This window comes from Protomyctophum bolini, assembly GCF_963924005.1.
Source record: "Protomyctophum bolini genome assembly, chromosome: 22".
Classification (NCBI taxonomy): domain Eukaryota; kingdom Metazoa; phylum Chordata; class Actinopteri; order Myctophiformes; family Myctophidae; genus Protomyctophum; species Protomyctophum bolini.
In genome coordinates this window covers 5,233,360-5,245,065 of record NC_137883.1, presented here as the reverse complement: position 1 = coordinate 5,245,065, position 11,706 = coordinate 5,233,360, and positions in this window count along the sequence as shown.

The following is an 11,706-nucleotide window of genomic DNA, read 5'->3' as shown; positions in this document are numbered from 1 at the left end:
ATGGTCATAGTCAACTTTGACCCTCCTGTGGAAATATCGCGCGACTGCCTGGCAGTGTTGTTGCCATATCCGCTTATTATAAGCCAGTTGGTTCCCAAACCCTTTTCATGATAAGGACACAACAATGGGAAGGTAAGGGGGCACTGTGTTTTTCTATCTAATAATCATTGGTGGAAAGTAACTAAGTCCTTTTACTTAAGTACTGTACTTTGTACAATTTTGAGGTATTTGTACTTTACTTGAGTATTTCTAATTTCCAGTACTCCACTACATCTCAGAGCCTACATTTGTACTTTTACTCCACTACAATTATTTGAAAACTTTAGTTACTAGTTTGGAGATTTTAATTTTGATTAGAAAACATACATTAACCACTTCAACCCTATACATTTCGGCCATTTAAAAAATAGCCGATCTACAAGCTCACAATGTGTCACAACATCTGCTATTTTCAATTGATTTTGTACACATAGTCTGTAACCTATTGGTTCCCAAACTGTATCATGTCAAGGACCCCCAAATTGACACTCATTTGAAAAGACAGAGAAGATTTTAATAATAATGGAAATGGAGCGAGGACCCTCTAGAATATTGCATGTCAAAGTTTGACATGCAATATTCTACGGACCCCCATTTAATTGCATTTATATCTCTGAGACCCCAAGTTATAATATAACTTGGGGTCTCAGATGCAATTTTACAATATTATTGTAAAATCAATGTTCATTTAACTAATTTGTACAATTGGAACCGTACGGGCAGAGCGGCTGCAGGATGAAACTAGAACTGCACTCTGTCGAGTCCCTACTTGCTTGTTGCACACCAAGTAATGGCCTACTAGTGCGCAAGCAGAGCGTGCAAGTGTCTTTCTCGTCTATCCGAGCAAAAGGTCTATTTTGTCCCGGCGCAATACAAGGTCCAAATTGATCTCTTTGCAACTATATATCTCTAAAGCTCTCGGGAACCTTCTTATCGTCCAAGACTCCCAGACTCCAAGTCTTGTCTTGTTAATTGTCTTTAACTTTAACCTAAGCTGACGATGGTCTAAAGGTCTATTTTGTCCTGGCGCAATACAAGGTCCAAATTGATCTATCCCGGCTAAAGGTCTATTTCTCAGGTCTTCCTGAGTCTTGTCTTGTTGTCTTTAACTTGCCTTTTGTCTATCCAGGCTTCTTACCGTCAAGTTCTTCTCCTCCAAGGCTAGAGTTCTATTTTGTCCTGGCGCAATACAGGGTGCAAACTGATCTCTTTGCAACTACACGTCTATATATCTCTATGAAATACTTTTAACATCTTGAAGAAAAATATGGTAATTCATTATAACCTTTTCGAAAATCACACTGATACGTCACCATCGATAACCAATTATACCCTGGCATTGGTACATATATTCACATGTGTGTATATATGTCTATATGTATGTACATGTAGTTTCTGAGTGGTTATGGTGGTGTAATGTGGTTACTCGGGTGGTTTGATGCGAATATGTCCCTGACACTGAAACATATCATCATTACGTCACCATCGTCAACCAATTATACCCTGGCGTTGGTACATAATCTTCATCCCGTTCACGGAAAGCATACCTGCACGGTCTGCTTCCGTATGTCCATATGACATCCTGTCACATGCATTCTAAGGGACATTGGACCTTGGTAAATATCTTCATCACGTCATGGGACATATGCTTCGTAGCATGACGGAAAACATACCTGCACGGTCAGCTTCGTGCCAGCATATGACGTCATAACATGTGCTGGCCCCAGACACACGCATCGTAGCACCTGACTGATAACATTACTTGCAAGCTCTGCTTGCGCAGGTAATTATTGAAGCGTTATTCATAGTCTGGATTTTCGGTGGTGAGTCAGGTGTCCACTGAACTACAACATGACCACCGCCCCCCAGCCCTTCTCTCTGTTTTTACTCACCCCCGCTCAACGTTATTTCAGCTCCGGTGGTCACCTCACCACCGGAGCGGTGGTCACCTCACCACCGAAAATCCAGACTATGAATGAGCCTTTATTATTGTGTCAATGATGTCACTATACATGGCATTGTCAATTTGTCAATCAAGGCCTATAGGTTGCCTGCATGGTTACGGGGAGGGTATTTAACCCTGGCCCTAATCAGGTGCAGGTGTTTGCTGACGGGGCAAACAGTTTTTAGACTGTCATTCAAGACTCTATGATGTGTTTGAGACACTATCTTGGTTTATGTATAGGCTAAGTATAGGACTTTGGCAGAGCTAATAAATATAATTTAATACGCTCATGTTTGGACATGAGTTTCTGGAGCACACCGAGGCGAGCACGCATCGTAACATCAAGCTGGCTATCGGTAACCAGTATAAACGCCTAATCTAGGGGTTTAGGCACTATACACAGGCTACAAACTACCATAGCCACTTGCCCATATGTGCCCACAATGTGCTGACCTCATCACATTTTGTGACGACGACTATGGCCGTTTTTAGCCTAAAGTGTATACAAGGGCTCCTTCACTTTGGGCTAAAAATGACAAGGGCGTACAAGGTTTCTTCGACTATGCATGCACCTCTTGGTATACCACAGCACCTCAAAGGCCCTTAAATCAAGGCTCCAGAGTGACTTCCCGAAACAAACTGGTCAGGCTACTACTTGGCCTCACTCCCCGAACCCACCTCACCCTTGCCCATTTCGATAGGCTGGAATGGCTTATAGGTCGACGACAGTCTGGGCTACACAATTCTCTACAGTACGCCACCAATATACCCATGTACCACGCTCACAACACGACCAACAAGAAAGGGATTCTGTAGTGGCACTCCGTCTAAATGTTCTTTCAAAATGTACCACTTGGGGGAGTAGACCTCACAAAAACACAAAACAGTAGTTGTACGCAAACGACAGGACAAAAATAACTTTTCATCAAAAGGTTTTACTGGGAAAAAACACCAAAAATTACAGAGTCCAATGTATGGTCAAAAAACTGTGTTGCTTCCTTCTGTGTCTGACTCCAACTGACTACAAGACTGTGACATCAAACAGAAATACACACAGGTGCCTCAAACGGGTCCAAATTAGCTCCCAATAACATCAAAGGACAATTAGGTCACACTCAGAACAGGTCAGCTAGACCTTTGTAAACACACACATGACACTCATGAGATGCAATCAAATAACCAGCATAGCTTTTTAACCTTTTTTTAACCAAAATAATTATTAATCTTAATCATGAATTCACTTAAACATAAACATTGACAATTGGCACCTACATTACCCGGCCCCTAATTGGTTAGGCAGGAGGGCTAAGCAATTATCATACTTATATATTCAGAGCCAAATTACTGTTCATGTCCATAAACAATCAAAAACTTAAACATGTACTTTTTAATCAAATCTTCATTTTGCTTTCCTCTTCGCAGTTAAGTCTTTACTTATGGCCTGGCTTCTTTCAACAGAGAGCAGAGTCTATAGGTCTTGGATTATCTTCGTCCTTTGCTTTGCAGGGTCTTTTTAAATGTCACTGATGATCTTTGCGCCCTGATTGTTTGTGGTAACTTTTCTCTTTCAGATGCTGCAAAGTTTTCTTCAGCCTTAGAATCCAAGCGAGCTTGTGCCAATCTGAGTAGTACTCGATCAGTTTGTTCCTTGGCTCCATGTTATCTTTGACTTTGATCTCAGGATCATCTTGAAGGATTTCTTTCATTTGAGCAGGTTGAAACGAGTCTGTGCAGTCGAAGACCACTCGTATCCTTCTCCTTTTAGGGTGATGCACCCATTGTTGCGGTATGTAGACCATGGTGCAGTCAAAACGACTTGGTTGATCCGCTGGAACTTGAACGGCGCAGCCTTTGCCATTAATGGTGTTCTTGAAGCCGTTGCAGTGGGACTTCCTCTTGAGCTTTCTAAGCAAACTGACTGTACGCTGCTCCACCACGTGGCTAGTAGGCATTTGGAGCTTTGCGTTCTTGAGCGGCAATTCAATGCTGCAATGTGAATTCTCAAAGGTTGTGGTTTTGTGCACAGCCTCTCCTTTGTTGTAGCTGCGTTCTGGTAAATCAACAGTACACTCTTGGACCTGCAGCTTCTCAATCTCCATCACAGAGATTCTGTTCAGTGAATAATGAGGTTTTTTCCCTCTGTCACTCGGTTCCTTCCTTAAAGGCCCATTCACGACCCAGCCGATGGCAGTCTTCACAGCATATGGTCCTCCCTTTTGACCATTGATAACGTGCCATGGCTCCATTGCTTGTGGACAATTCGCTCCAATAAGTAGGCCAACGTCTGCTTCTAATTCTGGCAGGCGTACTTTGCTGAGATACGGCCACTTCTGGATATCAGATTGCCTCGGTATGTTTTCAGGGTGAACAGGTATGTAGCTGTGGGTGTACACCTTCGGAAGCTCAATATACTTGTTCTCTTCTAGCCCACATATTTCAAGATCCAATATCACAAAACTGCTCAGGAGTTTCTGTTCTTCAGGCGTGTCTTGGCCCATGGTGCTGAGAAGTACTTGGGTTGGCTTCCCCTTTACGTTCAGTTTCTTTTGCAGAGCTTCTGTGCAGAACGTTCCGGTGCTTCCCGGATCAATGAACGCGTACGTTTCCACATACTTGTCACTCTTTCTTGACTTGACCTTCACCGGTACTATTGACAGGACACATTCAAGTTCTCCGGCCCCTGTGACGTTACAGGATTCTTGTGTGACAGAAACTTGTGCACAAACTTCACTTCCCTGTGCACCGTCATTCTTTTCAGGCGAAGCTTCACGTGAGACCGAAACTTCTCTTTCTGTGTGTAGAATGTCTGGATGCTTTAATTTGCATTCGATACACTCTGCTCTTTTCTTGCAGAATTTGAACATATGTCCATAAGTTAAGCACCCGAAACATAAGCCCTTTGACTTCAAGAACTCCACACGTTCTCTGTGTGGCTGCTTCTTGATCTTGTTGCATGAAGCTAGTGTGTGACCTTCCTGGCAGTACAAACACGGCTTCTCAAAAGCATTCACTGTTTTGCTTGTTCTTTCTGGCTTCCAAGATGTTCCTTGAGGCTGCTCATTGTCATCTGAAACGTTGGTTGCGAAACTACTTCCACGAAATTCTCTCTTCACAGGAGGTCTTTCTCTTTGATCATTCTGTCCAGCCGTGACTGGGCGGCTGTCTGGTATATTACCAAAGAGGGGATCTGTAGCTACTTTAGCTTGCCGGTCAATGTATCTGACCAAATCCGCAAACCTCGCTCTTCTGCCCTGCCGCTCTTTGACATCGTAGGCTACATCACGCCAGCGTTCTTTCATTCTGTATGGCAGTTTAGACACCACCGTTCGCAGGTTGGTTGGGTTGTCCATCTCTTCCAAATAGTCTATGTCTTCCATAGTGTTGTGACATCCAATTAAAAACATTGCGTAGGCACTTAAAGCCTTTCCATCGTCGGACTTGATCGTCGGCCATTTGAGGGCTTTATCAATGTACGCACTGGCGATCCTTAGTTGACAATTGGCACCTACAGATTCAATTCACTTTTTTTCTGTAAAGCACTTTGAGCTGCATTTCATGTCATGAAAGGTGCTATACAAATAAAGTTTTATTATTATTATTACTTCAATCCTATATAATGCCGCTAAACTGTGGCCCCTTTTGGTGTTTTAAGCATTATGTTGTACTTTAGCTATTGAAAAATAGCAGATCTACAAGCACAGAGTGCCACGCTACGAGCTCGTAGGTCTGCTATTTTTGAAAAATTGTGGCCCAAATGTTTGAATAACGTTTTTAACTCTAATCTTTGCTTCTGGGGGGGGGGTATCTCCCCTTGGGGGGATAATGATCATCAGTAGAGTAGGCAGATATCTCCCCTTGGGGAGATAATGATCATCAATAGAGTAGAGAGGCAGATATCTCCCCTCGGGGAGATAATGATCATCAGTAAAGAGGCAGATATCTCCCCTTGGGGGGATAATGATCATCAGTAGAGAGGCAGATATCTCCCCTTGGGGGGATAATGATCATCAGTAGAGAGGCAGATATCTCCCCTTGGGGAGATAATGATCATCAGTAGAGAGGCAGATATCTCCCCTCGGGGAGATAATGATCATCAGTAGAGAGGCAGATATCTCCCCTTGGGGGGATAATGATCATCAGTAGAGAGGCAGATATCTCCCCTTGGGGGGATAATGATCATCAGTAGAGAGGCAGATATCTCCCCTTGGGGAGATAATGATCATCAGTAGAGAGGCAGATATCTCCCCTTGGGGGGATAATGATCATCAGTAGAGAGGCAGATATCTCCCCTTGGGGGGATAATGATCATCAGTAGAGAGGCAGATATCTCCCCTTGGGGGGATAATGATCATCAGTAGAGAGGCAGATATCTCCCCTTGGGGGGGATAATGATCATCAGTAGAGAGGCAGATATCTCCCCTTGGGGGGATAATGATCATCAGTAGAGAGGCAGATATCTCCCCTTGGGGGGATAATGATCATCAGTAGAGAGGCAGATATCTCCCCTTGGGGGGATAATGATCATCAGTAGAGAGGCAGATATCTCCCCTTGGGGGGATAATGATCATCAGTAGAGTAGAGAGGCAGATATCGGCTGTAAGTATAAAAGCATCAATACTGCAATGTAGAAATACTCTCTTTCTATACATATTTCTACAATTAAAAGTCCGGAATTCAAAATGTACTAGATAGATGTACATAGATTTGGGTGCATTGGTTAGACCAGTCATCATTTAGTCGTATACAACCTATCTCAAACCTAACCCTACAACCTCCCACGGGGCAGCACACCTAAACCTATAACCTTAACCCTCTCCCAATAACCCTTAACGCACTCCTCACCAACCTTACCAGAAAATAACTAACCTCTCAAACAACTAAACTAACCCGCATGCACCATGGCAACGTGGTTGACGCCACCATATTGGGCAATGCTGGTGATGTCACACGCTACACCATATAGATTATATTTATAAGGTTCACCGACACCATATCAACATACATTCCGTAGTTAGATATCAGTTGTTGAGCTTTGTTTAGAAAGTAAAGTTAAACTTAAGATTCAAAGATGGCTGACGTTACAGCAGGCTTCAGCAAGGTGAAACTCATGGAATTCATCCACAAGTACTTCATGTTCGCCACCATTGCCATGGTCTTTCTGGCAGGCGTCGCCAGCCTGGGCGTGGGCATCTGGATGAAGGTGGACGGTGACTTCATGCACGACTCCATCAAAGGAATGGCGGGTAAGCCTCTTCCGAAGTTCGATTTCCTCCTGAACTTGAGCTACCTGCTGCTGATTCTGGGCGTGGCCCTGATCATTATCGGTTTCCTGGGCTGCGTCGGAGCTATCAAGGAATGCAGTCGCACGCTTCTCGTCTTCACTGGCATGGTGGCGGTGATGTTCGTAGCCAAGGTAGTCGGAATACTGATCTTACACGGGTCCGCGCCGCCAGCAGACCACAGGGTTGAGGATATGTTAAGCGAGTTACGAGAAGACGTAAAGGCGAAGCTAAAAGAATATGATGTGTTCGAAGATAAGGATAAGGATAAGGATCTTCATCGTTTTTCAAAATTGTGGAATGACATCATGGATGAATATCAATGCTGTGGATTCGACAACTACAAAGACTTCACCGGGTCTAAGTTTTACCAAGACTTTCGCGATTCAGATGAAGAGTATTTCCCAGAGTATTGTTGCGAAGAACCCATGGCTTCATTCAATTCCAAATCCGGAGTATCCGGAGTACCAACTTGTCCACTCGATAAGTGTGAGATTGATAGACATTTAATTGACAATGAATATATCAATGAATGTAGTGAGGACCCGGAGGAGGCGGGGGACGACAACGACGATTGTGAGGTTGTTGACAATAATTCTACCAGTAATTATCCACAATTGAATTTAAGCGGCTGCAGTTCTCTGATACAAAGACGGATTCATGACAACTTTAGATCCATTAAAATAGTGGCCATATGCTTCACGCTTCTGGAGCTTTGTGCCATGGTTTTCTCCATGATGATCTATCTCAAAATAAGGGCAAAGAGAAAAGAACTAGACTAATAAGACAAATGGCGAATTGCAATTATTTTGGAAGCATTCAGGTATAGATGAGGCCTCGGCATCGCAGACCTGCTATTGCTCCTTCTCGTGTGGCTGAACGCCACTTGCCTCTCTAGGCATGACTCACACCTTCACAACAGATTGACGTATAGCTGATGCATGAGACTTGTTTACTGATGCAAGCTCGCAATGCATTTCCAATGGGAGTCACATGGTTTGACACAACATTTTTGTTGTATGAGGGGGAGGGGGGGCAGTCGAAACACAGCCGAAAGCCGTACAACAAAGATGTTGCGTCAAACCATGTGACTTGCATTGGAAATGCATTGGGGCGGCCATGACACTTACCCTTTGTTTACATCTAGCATGCGTCAATGTTGTATGCTATAGAGATCGAAAGGTGTGAGTGAAGCCTAAGAAGTTAGTCGCCGACCACACGGGGCCGCAAAACTATAGTTAACAAGCCGGAGTCTCGTTCGTTATCGGAACCAACAAAGACAAATCACTCCACCAACTAGGAACGGCCATGCACCACCACCCACAGAATCGAGAAAGAGCTATAGGCTACTTTATACTGGAGGGCTGGAAGAGGACTCTTATTATGAAGAAAGGCATCATTGTTGGACTCATTGTTGACTACTGAAATAATTGGAAATGAATTACACAATTATTATATGATATTTTTATTTAAGTGTTGCCAATATTTCCTTTCATGAATGTCCATACAATATCTATTTCTTTATGTATTTATTTATTTGTTTATTTGTTTATTTGTTTGTTTTTTGTTTGTTTTTTGTTTGTGTAGTTAGTTAGTTAGTTAGTTAGTTAGTTAGTTATTTGTTTGTTTGTTGAGATTGAAACAATGATCACACATGTTAATGGTGGTTGTGCATTAAACCTATAGATTGAACAAGAACAATCATTCAGAAACGTTGCCTAAAGGAAAAAGAAGAGCTGCATGCATGTTTATGCATTTTTAAGCATTTTAGAATCACCATCACCATCTAAACATCAGCAGGTTCTATATGTTCACACTATAACCAAATGCAGTTTGAATGACGTATAGGAGGTGGAGGCCCGGGCAGAACTCTGACGACGCAAAGCTGAATTGGAACGTGGCCAAAGAGTCCGGTTGGAGCAACAACGGCAGCGTGGACCTGGATGTCTCTTTGGAAGAAGACTTTTTTTTCACCATTATTGCTTGGAAAATGGCTCATGGTTGAGGGCAGTGACAATGTTTACATAAATACTGCAATACTAAAGCTCTGGTCCCATAGCCTTATAAGGCCTTCCCCTTAAGGAGAAGTTCCCCTTAAGCGATGGACCAGAGCTACCGCTAAGGTTATGTGATACATATAGCCTACGTTGGATTTGAGGGTCATTACCAGAATATGTTTTGTTAGTATTTTTTTTCTTAATTTATTGAGGGGACCCTCCTATATTCAGCTGTAGATTTTACCACATTAGCTGAAACATTAAATTCGCATTGACAATGAATGGAGAATTGACATCATATGTGGGACGAGCAAATCGGCAATTGTTGTCTTACGCGAAGATTAAATTCCCATTGGCAATGCATGGATGATGTACGATGATAAGAGTACCCCTCACTTCATACAGGTGTGACTTATGTTATCAATTGTATTATTGTACGATGGGTTGACTGTGGCTCAAGAGGTAGAGCAGGTCGTCCAATGATCCATGGGTCGGCGGGTTCGAATCCCGGCTCCTGTCTACACGTCGAAGTGTCCTTGGGCAAGACACTGAACCCCAAATTGCTCCCGATGTGCTGGTTGGTATACTGGCTTAATTCCGCCACAATCGGTGTATGAATGTGTGTGTGTGAATGGGTGAATGTAATGCACAATCTATGTAAAGCGCCTTGGATAAAGCCGCTATATAAATGCACCATTTACCATTTTATACATTTTTTTCTATTAGGCCTACTGGTGAAAGTTACAGAATTGCATAATGTTGTGTGATATGAAATATAATATATAAGCTATACCCGGAGTTTATAGTAAACACTTTTCATCTGATTGAACACGCTGTCCTCAGTTCTGCTTCCCCTGAATAGGGGTCCCACATGGGCAAGGAACCCTTCTTAACCTCCCTCACCTCTCCCTCCTTCTCCCCGATTTTTTTTATTTATTAATTTCATTGTTTTGGGGCCAAAAGCTCTCTGGGAAAAAAAAAGCTCTCTGTCTACCGAGCAATCTTCGTTCCTACCCTCACCTATGGTCATGAAGCGTGGTCATACAAGCGGCCGAAATGAGTTTTCTTCGGCGGGGGGCTGACATCTCCCTTAGAGATAGGGTGAGAAGTTCAGTCACGCGGGAGAGTCTCGAAGTAGAGCCGCTGCTTCTTCGCCTGGAAAGGAGCCAGCTTAGGCGGTTCGGGTATATCTGGTTATAGGATGCCTCTCGGGCGTCTCCCTATGGAGGTCATTGAGGCACGTCCCACTGGGAGGAGACCCCGGGGAAGTTCCAGACCCACAGGAACGCACCCAGGGCGCCGGGCCGGTTTCTGGCGAGCCGCCCCACGTCCGAAACCGTAGAGAAATGACAGAGTTACCATGTTGGGGTCCCCGGAACATCCAGACCCCCAGGAACGCGCCCGGGGGGGCGGGCCGGTTCCGGCATGCCGCCCCGCGTCCGAAACGGTTGAGAAACGACAGTTACCGTGTTGGGGTCCCTCTACTGTACCCTCTACTGTATACCGTGTTGGGGTCCCTCTACTGTACCCTCTACTGTACTGTACTGTACTGTCACTGTATGTACTGGCACACCCGAAATCATCATACATACAGTTAATATGTGCGTGTGTCTGTGTTTGTGTGCGTGTGTTGGGTGGTGAAAAACAACCATGCTGTTTTCGTGCTCAGACCCAGGCAGCCAGCCAGCCACACACATAGCTCTCTAACTATGCAGATAACATTCAGCCTCCACTCCACGTGACAACACCTCTGTTCTATAAGGTTCCTATTTTCCCTCGTGCCTATAAGGCAGCACTAATGCAGTTGTTTAAGATCCTATCAAGAGTCAAGACTCCTCGCTGTTTGCTGCCGAACGTTACAGGAGTGCATAATGCTGTGCGATGAAATTTAAGCCATTACCGTAAAAAACCCATTTCAGTGTGCAGACAACCACGTGTCTTCTGCAATCCTGACTGAGTTTCAACAGGATGGCGTAACACACTAAAACCTCTCAGTTCCAGTTTTGACTTGATTTTCTTTCTTTCTTTCTTTCTTGAAGATTTAGGGGGGCATTTCTTAGAATTTAGGGGGCATTTGTTCTCTATTCATTTTTTCCCTCTAATAGACTTTGAGACTTATGCACTTTCTTTGCTTTTTGGTCTCATTAGCTGCTCGCTGACAGACACCACAAGGACAGACAGGGACGAAAACAATTTCTGGTCCAATTCCGCTGCCTGGCCTATTAGTAATGGTGTAACACATCTAGGGGAACACACTAAACCGCTCAGTTCTGAACCCCAGTTTTGACTGTGGTGGCCAATATCACTATACCCATTAACATTATTTCTTTCATTCTTTCTGAGCCGGCATTTGTTCTATATATTTTTCTTCTCTCTAATATACTTTGAGACATTATGCACTTTGGTCAGACAGGCACATATGGACGGACATACAGGGGGCGAAAAC